The sequence below is a fragment of the Ambystoma mexicanum genome, chromosome 1p (genome assembly GCF_040938575.1).
Source record: "Ambystoma mexicanum isolate Mex_15411 chromosome 1p, UKY_AmexF1_1, whole genome shotgun sequence".
NCBI classification, from domain to species: Eukaryota; Metazoa; Chordata; class Amphibia; order Caudata; family Ambystomatidae; genus Ambystoma; species Ambystoma mexicanum.
This window is the reverse complement of record NC_090921.1, coordinates 698,785,391-698,801,517: the sequence shown is the minus strand read 5'-3', so window position 1 is coordinate 698,801,517 and position 16,127 is coordinate 698,785,391. Positions and strand designations below refer to the sequence as shown.

Below are 16,127 nucleotides of genomic sequence, written 5' to 3'. Positions count from 1 at the left end.
GTAAGGTACAGAGTAGATTGAATGTTCATTGAACCCTCAGAGCGCCCCCAGAGATCCCAGTCAAGTAAATTCCCTGGAGCAGAACACCTTGCATTTCCTGTTCACACTGGCTGCAAAGAAATCCACCTGAGCAGTACCCCACCAGGAGAAAATCTCCTCCAGAATTTCTTCACAGAGCTTCCAATCCTGGCGAGATGAGCCACCAGAGACACGTTGGTCTCCAGAGCCCAGAACCTCTATTGTTTCTCTGCACAGAGGCAAGGACCCCTACACCACGTTGCGTGTTGAGGTTGTGCACGACTACTGTGCTGTCTGTTAGGATCAGCACAGTCTTGTCCTGTGCAGAAGGAATGGGACTAGAATCAGCCTGATAACCCTCAAATCAAGTTGATGTGTTGCCGGGACTCAGATGGAGACCATAGGCCACTCACCTTTACATCTTGCAGATGAGCATCCCACCCTTTCAACTACGCATCCGTGACCCGTCAGATGGGGCCAAAGGTTGCCAAAGTAATGCTCCCTGAAACAGACTGCCTTGTAGGGACCACCATGTTAGGTCCTGGGATACTTTCGCCAAGACTTGCAAAAGTCTGATGTGTGCTCCTGAAATGAGACAAGTGAGAAGTCATTGAAGTGACCCCATGCATATCCAGGCCCCCAGTATAGCAAGAATACAGGAGGCCATGAGACCCAGCAAGCAGAGGAAGGCAGAGGCTGGAACTCTCTCATCTGATTAGAGGACATGAACCATCTTGGAGATATCCGCCACTCACTTCTCAACAGAGTGTGGCTGAGTGTTCCGGTGTTGGGCTAATTCAATGTTTGAACGCTATTGTCGAGCATCAGCGTCTAGTGAGTGTTTCTTCACTGTCATCTGCAGAGCGGGAGTAGCACTAATAAAACATCTGCCCACCTCACGGAGCAGAGTGTGGCATGAGTGTTCGGGCTTTTCGGTGACTGGAGGTGGCCTCTTTCCAGCCTCGGCTATGGAAGATCAGCAGTTTCAAATCCCCCCCCCCTCACTCCCCGAGGACCCAACTCCAAGCAAAAACTAGGTGAGCGGAAAGAGGTATAAGGGGGTAATCGCAAATGCAATGAGAACTGAATCTGAAGCCTTGTATTCCAAGGAGACTCCAGCTATTCCGCCTTCCTCAGCCCCCTAGGATAATGCATGTGCAGGGCCCAATGATGCGGAAAAGGGAACCGAATGTAATGGTGGTGCTGAAAAGAAAGAGGGATGTACCCCCCACTAAAAGTGGGCTTAGGCCGGCTGAGAAAAAAAGCTCAACCCTGCCCGGAGGGCTCTCTCTCCCTGACAGGGACTTGGTCTGTCCAACTGAGATGCAGCCTATACCTAACATTCTGGAGTTAACGGATGCAAAAATCCTGAAAGTATTGGGGGCGCCTGATTCTAGTGGGGGAGAAGTCAGCGGGAGGCCTGTGGTTTTTGTAGTGAACCCACAGGTAACTACAAGGTCTAAGTCTATTTCATTTTCTGCCAATGGCCCGGAGGCAAGGACGGATGTGCTGGCAATGAAGTCAAGTCATTTGTGGGATCAAAGGACTATCTCCTGGGTGGGGTGAGGGTCTCTGAACCTGGTCCTACTGAACGTTTTAACCTACCTCAAAGGAAGGGTTCGACCACACAGGAAGTTGAAAAAGTGACACCATCGGTTAATATTTGTCAGGATGATGTAGCCATTAACTCAACATTCTTGACGACTGAGACATGGGCTGCTCAGCCTAATCTGGCACCAGGGGAAACAATCGAAATTTTGTCTTCCTCCTCGTCATTGAAGGACCTTGTTTTTTTACCAAGAACTTTGAAAGGTCCAGCACCTATTTTATTCCCTACCGCATGCAACAAGAAACTTTCTGTTGGATACTTTAACATTGTGTTTGGGGCCATTTTTGAAACTTTATGATTCCTTGAATGGAAATTGGAAAGATCATTCAACTTTATTGGCCCTTATCAATTCGAAATTTATTTACATGGAGAATTGTATTACCTCCTTACAGTTGAGTGTGGATCGGGAAACGGAGTGTTCCAATCGTTTACAACAAAACCTCACAAATGCGCTCAATTTGGAAAGAGGAGAAAAAACGTTTAATGGACTCTGTTGGATTTACTCAAAGTGAAGGCCTCTATCCAAGAACAGAAGGCTCGACGGGCGTCCATGTGCCCGGTGCAACTTCTAGCGTGGCTGCCAGCAACAAAGAAGAAGCCTCTTATGCAAGAGCAGAGGATCTTAGGGGTATAACAAGTTGTGTCAATCACCGACCAGGAGATCCTTAAGGTCCCTATCCTCGAGGTTGCAACTTTGCAACTAGTACTAAAGACTCCTTTACCCAACAGGCTCTAGCAGATGAGGACGAGATTGAAGCCCAACCAAAACTTAGAGAGACTCCGGTTTCGGGGAGAAAGGAGGGGGCCCTGGTTAAATTCGCCACTAAGGAACCATCCCATAAACATCAATTGGGGAGTAACGTTTCTTTCCCTATTTTCCAAAAGAGGAAAAAGCGCAAATGGCTGTAAGTCCCTTAGCAAGCGAAAATCGGGCCGGCAATTTGAAACCTGCGGAAACTAGCAAGACAAAAGAGAAAATCTAACAGCTTGCGTGAATTTTTAAGGAATCTTACCATGCCTCCCTCGAATACCCCCTCGTGTGGCAGAGTGTTGTCTGCAAGGTTGAAGGAGCGTAGAAAGCCTCTTGAGGCTCCCCTCAATGACAAAAAGGTGGTGTTCTCTCTCTTCCCTTGGGTGAAGATCTTGTAAGCTCAAAGGATGAGGTAGATCCCAACCGGTCTCTTTTGATGGTCATGATGACCACAATAATGAGGATCTGGGATCACCTCGTGAGAGTTTGAATTTTTTGAGGGATGCTGGCTCCAATTCTTTTTGTGTGGCCCTAAACAAGGATAGATCAGGAGTGCAATTTCGGACCTTAGTAGATCGAAGGAGGCAAATTAACTCTAAAAGGCCGCTCCATCCGGCTTTGCTTTTGGGGAAAAGGGATGAAGCCCCAAAGGGGCCATGTTTTAATGGAGAAAATTTGTCAGAAGTGCATCCCATTAAATTTCTCAAAGTTGAAAAATGTAGGAAAAGGTCCCCTGGTGTACGAGAGGACAATAGGCTTCCCCTTAAGCTAAGATTGGATAGATTGCTCCCTTTTAAGGATGGACTGATCTTAAATCGGGCAAACGTAATGAAGTTATTCTGTCATATCCCCGACTTCCACTCTATCCGGTCTGAGGACATAAGAATCGTTGATTTCATGAACGAGGAGCAGACAGATTCAGCCATTCTCCATCTAAATTAAAGTTCTATCAAATCGTTTCTCCTTCGACTAGCCCACCTATTGCTCCCATGGGGCTTTGGTTTGACAGAAATTCCTCCTTGTGAAAGCTTGATCAAGCAACGGTAGCAATCACCAATGAAGCCTAAAATTATCCACGCAATAACAAAAAGAGCATCTGGCAAAGAGCCCAAGAGTGAGACAGAGTTGAGAGAAATAAAGCGCCCAGTCGTGAAATCTACCAGTCCGGCGTTTAAATGGGAGGGCCCTCTCATAGTTACTTTTGAAAGTCAGCACTATGGGGAGAGAAATATTTCTCTCATACAAAAGGGAGGAGCTGTTGGAAGCAAGAAATAGTCAAAAGGGGTGAAATGGATAACTTCTGCCTTCAGAAAACCTGGTTATCAATTGCACCAGCATATGACTCTTCTATCAACCCTGCCATTGTGCGGCAGAAAGGTAGGCCAAGGTAGGCCATCTGTAGAGCACCTTTGTGCTCTTGATTCTAAATACCCAAACTGATTGCCATGTTTGAGTAGTCCACAGCGATTGCTCAGACGCCTACCCCAATACTAACTTCCTTCCTTCCTTCTCCTAGCGCCCCTCCTTGTGCAAACCTCGTTGCAATTTGCTGTTATATGATCCTTATGTTAGATGTTATTATTGTGTTTTGGCCACTTCAGACACTGCTCACGACTCACAGTCAACTCACGTATCACCATGAAATAAAAACTATATACATGCAAATATATGCAATCTCATTTGTCTTCAATAATCTGACCAACATCTTGCTTTAACCATTGCAAATGTAAACACGTTAAATAATCCAATAAAAACGTGTGTATAAATATCAACATGAAACTATGTCTCTCACAGTATTCATTCACGATAACTACACACACTGTCACTCTCACACAAATGCACAGACTTGAGAAAGACGCTAGGTTGAAACACGGGTTGGCAATTCTTGACATGCAAATGGCATGTAACTAATATGCAAGTGTGTACAAGTTTGTCTGCCCAACTCGGGCAGTTACTGTGACTTGACCAACACACAATTAAAATCGACCAACTTTAACATCTAACCGTGTCCAGCAGTTATTGGAGATTCATTCTACGGTACTACCATACCACATTGCAACTGCCATATCCAGCACCATTGTAACCAAGGTTCCAAACCCAATTCTCTATTTTCACAATCATTGGGACTTCAGGAGGTCTGTCCCACTGCAACCTCAACACCAGGCTGCAGGAAGAACATAGGTCAACCTAAAGAAGAACAAGTTACTCTCTTAACTGGTAACGTTCTTTCGATGGGATGGTCCGATGACGTATTCCATATCTACGACAGGTAATGTCCACACCTGAGCTGCTTTGGAAAATTTTCGGCGACTGCGTCCTGCGTCGATGAGCCGTCCCCGAGGACCTCCTCCGACGGCCGACGTCACCCGATGTGATAAGTAGGACGCACGACGCCCGTAGCCTCAGTTGTCGTTTTTTCCCCCAGAACGTGTGACACCAGTTTTCTGCCAGTCAGACACACAAGGCCTTGCGGATCGCAACCTGCAATCGCATAAGAAATTCTGCAGCAGGGAAGGTAGGGAGGGAGCGATATGGAATATGTCGTCGGACCATCCCATCGAAAGAATGTTACCAGGTAAGAGAGTAACTTGTTCTTCGTGGGGATTGGGTCCTCCGACGTATTACATATCTATGACAGACTCCCAAAGCAGTACCAAGCAAGAAGGTGGGAAAAGAATTTAGAACACAAATTTAGCATGCCCAATCAAATTGCGGAATAAAGGACTGCCTTGCCAAAGGCCAGATCCTGCTCTCGGATGGAATCGAGGGAGTAGTGACGTACAAAAGTATGTACCGAAGCCCAGGTGGCTGCATCACAGAAGTGACGAATAGGCACACCCATCTGCAGGGCAGTAGACGCAGCCACTCCCCTGGTAGAATGGGCCCGCAAGCCACCCGGAGGGTCCTTGCCCGCCAAGTGGTAACACTCGGAGATAGCTAAAACAATCCAACGAGACAAAGTCTGTTTCGTCACAGCTTGTCCCAAACGCTTTCCAGCATAACCAATGAAAAGTTGATCGTCCACTCTGACCCGGGACTTGAGCGAAATAAAAAAGCTCAACGCTCTCCTAGGATCAAGCCTATGGAGCCTCTCCTCTTCCTTACCAGGATGTGGAGGAGGATAGAACACCGGAAGAACAACCTTCTGGCTCAAATGAAATTCCGAAACCACCTTCGGAAGAAAGGAAGGACGAACTCTAAGGACAACCCTATCCTTATGAAACACAGTGAAGGGTGGCTTAACTGAAAGTGCCTGTAACTCACTCACTCTGCGAGCAGAAGTAACCGCAACCAAAAACACAGTTTTCAGAGTTAACTGTCTCAAAGGGCAAGAATGCAAAGGCTCAAACGGAGCACCCATAAGAAACTTAAGAAAAAGGTTCAAATCCCAACCAGGCACCAGAAAAGGTGACGGAGGGAACACATTAGTGACCCCTTTCAAAAACTGAGAAATTAAAGGAATCTTAAAATAGGAACATTCTTCAGACGAGCGCTTAAATATGGACAGCGCCGCCAGGTAACCTTTAATGGTCCCCACTTGCAAGCCTCTGTGGGCCAAGGAAAGCAAAAAAGAAAGAACCATGGGAATGTCACACTGAAAAGGATCCACATTCTTAACTCTGCACCAGTCGCAGAACTTCCGCCAAAGGTACAGAGACTTTGTTGCCGGCCGCCTGGCCGAGAGCAACACCTCCATCACGTCTTCAGGGAGGTCCCAATCCTTATACCTCAACCTTTCAGAAGCCAAGCGTGAAGGTTGAGGGATCTGACCTCTGGATGGAGAACCTGACTCCCCCTCCCGTGAGAGCATATTGTCTTGGTAGGGAAGACGACGTGGAGGGCAGATGGACAAGTCGAGAACGTCCGGGTACCACGTCCTCCGGGTCCACGCCGGAGCAATGAGGATCATCCGGGAACCGAACCTCCATAACCTCCGCAGTACTTGCGGGATGACGGGGACTGGAGGAAACTCGTACAGCAGTGGGAATGACCACTCCACCACAAACGCGTCTCCTAAGGCTCCTTTTGGAGGAAATTCCCGCAAGCAGAACCTTTCGCACTTCCGGTTTACACTGGAGGCGAAGAGATCCACTTGAGGGGTCCCCCAAAGGGAGAAGATCTCCAGGAGAATCTCCTGAGCCAGCTCCCACTCGTGAGAGGTCGTGCTCTGCCTGCTCAGAGCGTCCGCCGTCTCGTTGTAGTCTCTGGCCAGATGAACAGCCAAGATCGAAACTTCCTGCTGGATGGCCCAGAACTCGAGCTGCATCGCCCCCCTGCACAGAGGAAGTGACCCTGCCCCCCCCCCTTTTGTTGAGGTAGTGCATGGCCACCGTGTTGTCCGTTAGAATCAGGACACTCTTTCCTCGCACAGTCGGCAGAAAAGCCTTCAGGGCTAGCCTGACGGCCCTCAGCTCCAACAGATTGATATGGAGTCTGGACTCCGACGGAGACCAACGACCGCTGACTGTCAACTCAGCATGAGCTCCCCCATCCCGTGAGGGATGCGTCCGTCACGATCGTCACCTCTGGCCAGGGCAGCCAAAATGGGGCCCCCTTCATCAGATTGCCTTCGACGGCCCACCACAGAAGGTCCTGGGTGACCGAGGGCGGCACCTGACCAGGGTCCGACATCCTGCCGGAGGACTGAGACCACTGGAGCTTGAGAGCCCATTGCAAAGATCTCATCCGCAACCTGGCCTCTGGCACCAGTAGAATGCAGGATGCCATGAGGCCGAGCAGTCTCAAGAACTCGGACGCTGGGAGAGTCTGGGCAAGTTGAAACTTGTGCACCATCTGCTGAATGTGAAGAGCCCTCACCTGGGGAGGAAAACACAGCCCCAGGGATGTGTCAAGCACTGCTCCGATGTACTGGAGCCGCTGTGTTGGCGTCAAATGGGACTTCTTTAAATTGAGGGAAAAGCCCAGCTTGTGAAGGGAGTGGCATGTGACGGACAGATGATCCAGGACTTGCTTGGGAGAGCTCCCCCTGATCAACCAATCGTCCAGGTAGGGGTAGACGTGAATCCCCCCTTTCCTGAGATGCGCTGCCACCACCACCATGAGCTTGGTGAAAACCCTTGGGGCGGAGGTCAATCCGAACGACAGGACCCGAAACTGAAAGTGCGAGTCGCCAACCGCGAACCTCAGGTACTTCTTGTGCTTGGGATAGATCGGCACATGGAAGTAAGCGTCCTTGAGGTCGAGGGACACCAACCAGTCCTGAAGTTGAAGGGCCTGGAGGACTTGAGAGAGAGTAACCATCTTGAACTTGTCCTTCCTGAGGAGTTTGTTCAAACCGTGCAAGTCCATGATGGGTCTCAATCCCCCGTCTTTCTTCGAAATCAAAAAATAAGGGGAATACTATCCCTTGTTCCTCACCGCTACAGGCACCAGTTCTATGGCGCCTTTCTCCCGCAGGGCTCAAATTTCCTGCGCAAGGAGCGGATCCGGACTCTTCAAAGAGAGTTTCTCAGGTGGATTGTCGTGAGGCCTCTGCCGAAAAGGATGACAGTAGCCGTGGGTTGTGATCTCCAGAACCCACACATCTGAAGTAATGGCACGCCACTCTACAAGATGCTGCGCCAGCCTTCCCCCAACCGGCGAACCATGGGACCTGGCCTCATGACTGAGTGGTAGCGGCTGCGGCGTTGCCTGAGGGCAAAGAGGCAACTGCCCGAGCGGCCTTGGCACCTCGAGTACCCTGTTTTCCACCTCTGGCACTCTTAAGGTGGCCTCTTTGACTGACAGCTCCTCTCGCTTTACTGAAGGGCGAGTAATAGCAAAAGGAACCTCCCCTCCATTGTTGTCCCCTAGGACGAAAAGGCGGAGGTTGTCGAACTGCAGTGCCCAAAGACTTTGCTGCAGCTTTGGAGGTCTGCAACCTCTCAAGGCTCTCGTCAGCCTTGCTGCCAAAAGATGTTCACCGCCAAAGGGCATGTTGAGGAGCTGGGACTGCACATTAGGAGCAAACCCAGACTTCTGCAACCACACAAACCTGCGTATTACGGTGCCCGCCACCATGGACCGGCTGACACAATCTGCCATGTCCAAACCCGACTGAACGGCCTCACACATGGCATCCTTGCCATCCTGAACCATAGCAAGGAAACCATCACGTTCGTCCCCTTCGGGAATATGTTCAGCCGCTGATGCAACACAGTTCCACAGAGTGTGTGTGAAACGAGACAAGGCACATACGGAGTTGGCTGCCTGAAGCGCCATACCCCCAGAAGAAAACCCTTTCTTTGCCCAGCCATCAAAACGTTTGTCGTCCCTATCCAGAGGGATGGTAGGGTACGACGCCTGCTTTGCCGGGGCCGTAGCCGCCTGCACCACCAAACTCTCCGGAGTGGGGTGCCTGGACAAGTAGCAGGGGTCGCTACTGGCTGGACGGTATTTTCGCGACAAAGACTTGCCCACTGCCGGGAGACTCTCCGGAGCAGTCCAAGCCGCTGCCACCCTTCTCTGCAGAGCCATATGAAACGGCAGTACCGGGTCAGTGGGGGGACGAAGATCAAGGATGTCCATGAGATCATCCTGAACAAACTCCCCTGGGGGCGCCGACCATCCCAAGTACTCAGTGACCCGAGAACGGCTACCCTTGTCCGAGCGGGACCTCTCCCGTGAGCCGTGCCGACCACCCGAGCCCGAAGGCGTACGTGCGGTGTCTCTCAACCGGTGCCGACTGACCCCACTCGGAGGGGCGGACGGACCGGTGCCCTGCGATTCGAGAATTGCCAACATTTTCTTCCCGAAGGAAGTCCATTCCTCAGGTGTCGCTTGCATGGTGGGATAAGCGACCCGCCGATGGGCGGAGTCCTTGGAAGAGGACAGGGAAGGCGACTGATGCCGGCGCTTCCGGGAATGCCTCGAAGAGGCAGAGGAGTGGTGAGACCGACTCCTGGAAGGATACCCACTGGACTTCCGACGATGACGCGGAGAGTCGCCTCTCGAGTCATCCGTCGAAAGCCCCATAAACCTCAACTTCCGGGGCTTTGACACCCGACCTACCGACAACAACTTCTTGCGCTCCCGCAAGGCCTTGGCCGAGAGCGACTGGCAGTCGACAGTCGTCCGTATCGTGGGCCTTCCCGAGGCACCAGAGGCAGGCGTCGTGCGAGTCCGTACCGACATCTTGGACCCACAGTCCCCGCATTTCTTGAAGCCCGAACGCGGGGTGGAAGACGAGGTAGACATCGTTTCACGAACAGGTTTTCACCAAAACCGAACGGGTTCAAAGGAAACCAAGAAGAATACAACAAACTCCAAAGAGTCGAGGCGTACCGAGATTCACGAATCGAACACGTTCGCGGAAAAAACGGAACTGAGGCTACGGGCGTCGTGCGTCCTACTTATCACATCGGGGGAGGTCCTCGGGGACGGCGCATCGACGTCATCGATGCAGAAGATTTTCCGAAGCAGCACAGCTGTGGACATTACCTGTTATAGATATGGAATACGTCGGAGGACCCAATCCCCTCGAAAGAACAGATCAGCGTGGGGATCCACTCTTCCTAAAAGCTCCTACCAGCTCTACTATCTCTAAGAACATATCGGTAAGAATGTAGTGAACACTCCCTGCTAAAACTACTGATACAACAAATGCAACACCCCATACAAAAAGAGATCTGGAACTTCCCTCTGGAGGTCTCGAACTGAGCTAATAGACTGAGGCTAAGGAGAGAGGATGTCAGAGCTCTCCAACCTAATTTTGAAAAGGGTGGGGGGTAAGGAGGGAGTGAATTATGTCCATCTAATACATGAATTCAGAATATTGAAAACCTCCTCAAAAAGTAGGGGAAGGGCACATGCGCATACCTATGATTTTGAAATGGCAAGACAGAAGAACATGCTAAGAAAGGACATAGGAGCCCTGAGACGAAGGGGGAGGTAAGTAGATGAATAGCAAGGAGAAGCTGGATCCGCTAGGTGGCACAGTGCAAGATGGCCATGGGCTAGAGGAGCCCCTGACACCGCAGGGACGGATCTGCCGAAAGATGCCGAAACCAGCTGTCAAAATGCATCAATAATGAAATAATATTGAAACGCTCCCCATCACGATCCAGAGGAACCAACGTGCAAATAAATACAAGCCCGAACTCCTAACTTTGCAGACCGTAACTGCTGCTGCCTGCAAAAGTCCTCCAAAAACTGGCGACCGATCATGGTACACCGAGCTGACACAACAGAACACGTACCGCCTGAAGTGGACAGAGGAGCAGACACCCGACCGGCTCCCCATTCGCTCTGGGGCCCAGCAAACCTCGCTGTAGACCCCCCCCTTTCCCGACGAACAAACACCCCCCCATGACAACATACAAATACTATCCTGCTGGAGCGTGCGTATGCGGCAGTAACCCCCAGGGGACTGACAAGGGGCAGCGAGAGCACCAGCACTGGCCACTAACAGAGATCATCCGCGATGGCTGCGCCTGGACTGAACCAGAGGGGACAGCAGCCCCCATCCAGTGACCGCTACGCCAGGGGAATTGGGAGGGCGAAAACGAACTCGCTCCGCGCCGCTTGCAGCAGAGCCACAAGTAAGTCGGAGGAGGATGGGGTGAGCCTGGGCAGGACCCGACGAGCAGGGAGACAACTACACCCCGGCTCCCAACCGCAGGAATGCACCGCACTAGTGCACATAGCAGGCTGAACCCATGCGGCCCCCACCCCACATTCCCCCGCACATGGAGGGACCCAGCAGACAAACTCAGCGCACCCCTCAGCCTAGCAACCCAGGCAGCCGTCTGTAAAGTGAATAAAGGCCGGCCCCCTACCCTACCCAACAACTGGCCCTGAATGCAGTAATACAGCAACCAATTCGAACCAAAATAAAACAGAAGTAAGGTGGAACAGAGGGCTGAACCCCTACCGGCGCCACACATCGGCTGACAGGGCCCACCCACTCCCTAAACCAGAGGCTACCAGCGCAGGTCCTCACCAGCGGGCCGCGCATAGTCAGCACAGATAAGCCTCAGAGCACCTCAACCCCCTGCCAAAACAGCCTGGCAGCGTGCGCGGGGGGGTGTGGGAGGGGCAGCCCATCCACTCCACTGCAAAAGCGTGAAGCCAAACCTCTGCAAGCCTCTAGGCGCTGCCACAAGTGCCCCAGCCCTTAACAGAAGAAGAAATACACGCCTGCAACCATTGCATCTCGCGCAGAGAGAGATGGCACACAGAGGACTAGTTGCCCGCAGACCGTGACCCACAGTTCTTGGGGCGCGCAGCCCCACAGAAAGCTGCTTCATCTCCTCTGTGGGTACCACGACTGACCTCCTTCCTCCCCCCAGGCCCCATGGAACGACCACCCTGACACGGGCACACCAGACAGGACCGTTGCTCAAAAGGAACGAGCAAAAGTCGGACCACCCCGCTAACAGGCTCAACCACACCAATCAAGCTTCACACGTAGCACACCTGCCTCTACACAAACAGGCTGAAAGGATAACAGGGAGACGCAACAGCAGAGACCCCGCAAACGACATCAGGAGCATGCTCATACCCTGGGGCAAGGGAGACCCCCCTTCCCAAGCAGACACAGAATCTGGACTCAACGCAACGATGCAGATCAGCCAGAAGGAGGGAGCCCCACTCAGCACTTGGACACCAGGCAATATAACCTACCACCCGGCAGGCACCCCGAGGAGACCCAGGACTAAAGGGGGGAACGGGTGTGGAAAAAGAAGGCGGACACCCAGCAACAGAGAAACCAACGGTGCCAGCCACACCCAGCCAATCGAGGAGGTCCAATCGAAAAAAGGCCGAGATGGACATCCAGTCGCAACTACAGGCCATCCTAGCAGAAATGGGCATCATTGGACAATGAACTCAAGAAACAAATATTACAGTGCTGGACATTAAATGTGACCTGCAGGACGTCCAAACACGACTGGCGGCTCAAGCTGAGCAGACCACTGACAATGAACAGCGGATCAGTGCGATTGAAAACAATCTGACAACAGACAACGTCCTAGATGGGGTGAGGTCCAGAGACTGGGGGATAAAATCGATGACCAGGAAAATCACTCCCGATGGAATAATCTATGGGTAGTCAGCCTGCCAGAGAACGCTGAAGGGACGAACCTAGAGACCTTCATATATGACCTCCTCCAAGATGCTCTCAAAATTGAAAATCCGCGTGAACTCACGATCGAGAAGCACAATTCCAAAACCGGCACCTGATCAGCGCCCGAGGACTATAACCATGCGCCTACTCAACCTCCAGCGTAAAATGGTGATCCTGAAGGCCCACAGAGAAGCTGGCCCACAGAGTAGGATCTGCCAATATCAGGATATTCAATGAATACTCTCTGGTGGTCTCCACGAGATGCAAAGAGTTCAGCCCGATCTTCGAAGCGCTGAAGTCCTCAGACTACTGCCACTACTTGAAATTTCCTGCAACATGGTGTATGCAAATCAACAAACAATGGCACACATTCGACGTCGCAGAAACAGCGTGGCGCTTGCTCCAACAGCGTGACATAGTGACCACAGACTATGAACAATCTCCACCGGGGAACCAAAGGCCGGACCACCGCCCTGTCCTCCCTCCCTCCACCCCCCCAACTCAGACAGACCTCAGGCAAGCGGAAAATGGCAAAAAAACAGCTGCAGACCGAAAGGATGGGACCCAAATCACTGAAAATGAAAGGTATAGTCTTGCAGCACACAAACCCTAACTGAACACAAACCCAAGAACCGAACTGGATACTCACATCTGGATCCTTGAGCTTGTCGCATTGGGCGCCTCTCCTTGAAGAGAACAAGCTTACCTGATGCATACACATCGCTACCACTGTCCCCGGCACTACGGGGCACGCTGCAGCCTCGTCAGGGACTCCCAGCGGCAAAAAGCCCCCAAAACCGGGTGTGGAGAGTGGTTCAGGACCTCTTGGCCCCTCCAAACCCCGTGACCTGGCAACCTCGCCATGTGTTGGGTCTAGGCGATGAGTAAGACCTACCCAACGTTTGTACCTTGTTATTCAAGTTGTTTGGTTAAAGGTTGTTGAATGCTCGAGTTGGAGCCTAACCGAGTTGCACGATCTGACACAAGAACTGAAAGGGCTACTCCATGCTACCAGCCAAGGGGCACAAACCCAGCTACAGATATTAACAGTCATTAGCGCACACACACACAAACAATGGGCAGGCACATCACCCTAGAAACAATCAACATCCAAGATCTGTGGCACCCCATCAAACGCAGACGACTACTTAATTGCATGAGGGATCTCCAGGGAGACATTTTCATCCAAGAAACTCACCTAGGGGCTATAGAATCCGGAAACTACAACGGGGATGGATCGGGGCAGCGCACCACTCCCCACAACAAGGGAAAAGAGGGGTATCCATTCTCATCCATAGGCAGCTCCCTCTCCAAATCCAAAACACAGTAGCCGACAAGGAGGGCAGATATATTCTAATCCAGGGACTCTTACACCACCACCCCATCACACTCCTAAATGTATACGTGTAACGCTCACCTGATTCCCGCAGAGGCGCCGGTCTTGACTGGGTGAATGCCGTATCTTCAAAGGTGATGTGTAACACACGGTTGGCTCTTTGGGCTGGACCTCTGTGCACTGTATGTCTGACTCGAAGAGTAAGATGTCTGCAGATAGAAAATATGGGATTAATGAACTGGGTTTATTGGGTGCCTCTCTCCTCTTCCCTTTCTCTTCTCCTGTAGAACCCCAAAGGTTAACGCCCTCACCTTAGGTAAGTGAACCCCGAGCTCTCCATCTGCCTCGGGGCAGGGTGCCGTAACCAGTTTCTTCACTGGATAAGGGTGCAGGCCTCTTGACCTCAGAGGACTGCTGTCTGTCGTTAACTGCACGAACGGTAAGTTCTGGGCACTTCAAATGTCTTAAAAGTCTTTTGTAATGATATCTCTTGTTTTGCAGGGTTCCGGCGATGGCGGATGGCGGGCTGATGAGAGTTGAGGATCGAACCCGCGTGAGGAATAGAAGCGCCTGGAAGCACGTAAGTAAGCGCTTGTAGCCTGCTTCACGATGCGCACTAGCTGTCCCTTTTATCTTGCAGGTACAAGTTCGGAGCTTTAGAGAAGCTGAAGGGTGCTGGAATACCCACTGGATTCGGCGTGGGAAGGAGTAATGGCACGTGAGTAATAAAGTTGCCCAATGTCTTTAAACGCACCTTCTTTTGTCTTTCAGATGCGGGATGCAGCGCCGAAGGCCTCCGGAGCGTGCGAAGAGCTGGTAAGCTTTTGTCTTTCAGATGCCGGAATGCAGTGCGAAGACCTCCGGAGCATGCGAAGAGTAGGTAAGCCTTTGTCTTTCAGATGCCGGAATGCAGCGCGAGGCGTTGGTGACAGCCGATGGACCAGGTAAGAGATGCGCTGCCACTGAAGACCGTAGTGCTAACCTGTTCTTTCTTTGTCTTTACAGGTGCTGCTGAAGACTGGATTCCAGGATGGTAAGCCTTTGTTCCCTTAGGCCCAGGATCAGAAGCAGAAGACACGATGAGCGTTCTGCTGCAGAGAATGCAGAATAACGCAAAGCAAGATTCATCCATCGGGTGTGGTTTAAATAGCCTCCTGTAGTGCTTAGGTGTCTCCTTCCACAGCCACGCCTAAGAAAAGAGTTCCTGCTTTCCAGAAGAGTTCCAGTGTTCTGAACCTAGGGAGTGGCTCCTGCCCCACCCAACAGGAAAAGTAGTCCCAAACAGAAGAGGATCAGGGGTTCAACTGGCAGGTAAGTAAGCAGCATGGTCTGCTGCAGGTAAGTCCACCCAAGCATTATGAGCCCGGCGCTTCCAGCGCTGGGACTGGGCACCTTTATGAGCCTGGTGCCACTGGCGCCAGGACAGGGTCCAAAAGGTCCCAATTGGGACTGGCTGGCACTCGGAACCGGGGTTATGGGTCTGCTTCCAAGGGAGTCGGGCAAGTCCTGATCTTTTGGAAGCAGAGATCATGACAATACGCCCCTACCTCAGACACCCCTTCCTTTTTCACTGAGATGCTCACAGAATGCGCCAGGATATGGGCAATATCACGATCATAGGAGGTGACCTCAATGTAACGCTAGATCCCACGCTAGACCGCCTGGGCACAACCCCCGGAAACCCCACCACACTGAAGAAACAGACTGCCCTCAAGACCCTAATGCAAGACCTAATGCAAGACATCTAAGACATGTGGAGGGAAAAACACAAACAAACCAACGACTACACATTCTATTCACACCCCCACGATGCCTACTCCCGACTAGACTACTGGCTTACCTCAACAAGTACACTTCACTTGGCCGAGGAATGCAAGATCCTCCCAACAACCCTCTCAGACCATGCCCCGGTCCTCCTCAACAAGTACACTTCACTTGGCCGAGGAATGCAAGATCCTCCCAACAACCCTCCCAGACACACTGCGCAAGCCCCCTCTTGAAGGCTAAACCTCTGGATGCTTCACTATCCTGACCGCATAGAGCACCTCACAACTGACTCTGAACGGTACTGCGAAGCCAATCTTGTACAGGATTACACAACCCATAAGTGCTGGGACACATTCAAGGCCTACATAAGGGGACAATCCATATCGCGCTGGCCATTCAAGCGCAAAGCCTGGGGAGAGGAAATCGCCCGACTAATGGGTGAACTGAGCAAAGTCGAAGGGGAGCACAAACGAACCAAAGACAAACTACTTAAGCCACAGCTGAACAAACTCAGTGCCAAAATCAAACTGGTCACTACCGACAGAACCCAAAAATCCTACACCAGCTGGTGCCAAATCAT

General features: G+C 51.5%; 1 protein-coding gene across 5 annotated transcripts in view; it reads right to left on the bottom strand.

The window, feature by feature from the left end:
- Positions 1–16,127, bottom strand: part of GON4L (gon-4 like) — a 2,357,623-nt gene that overhangs the window by 38,894 nt on the left and 2,302,602 nt on the right. The window lies entirely within an intron of this gene.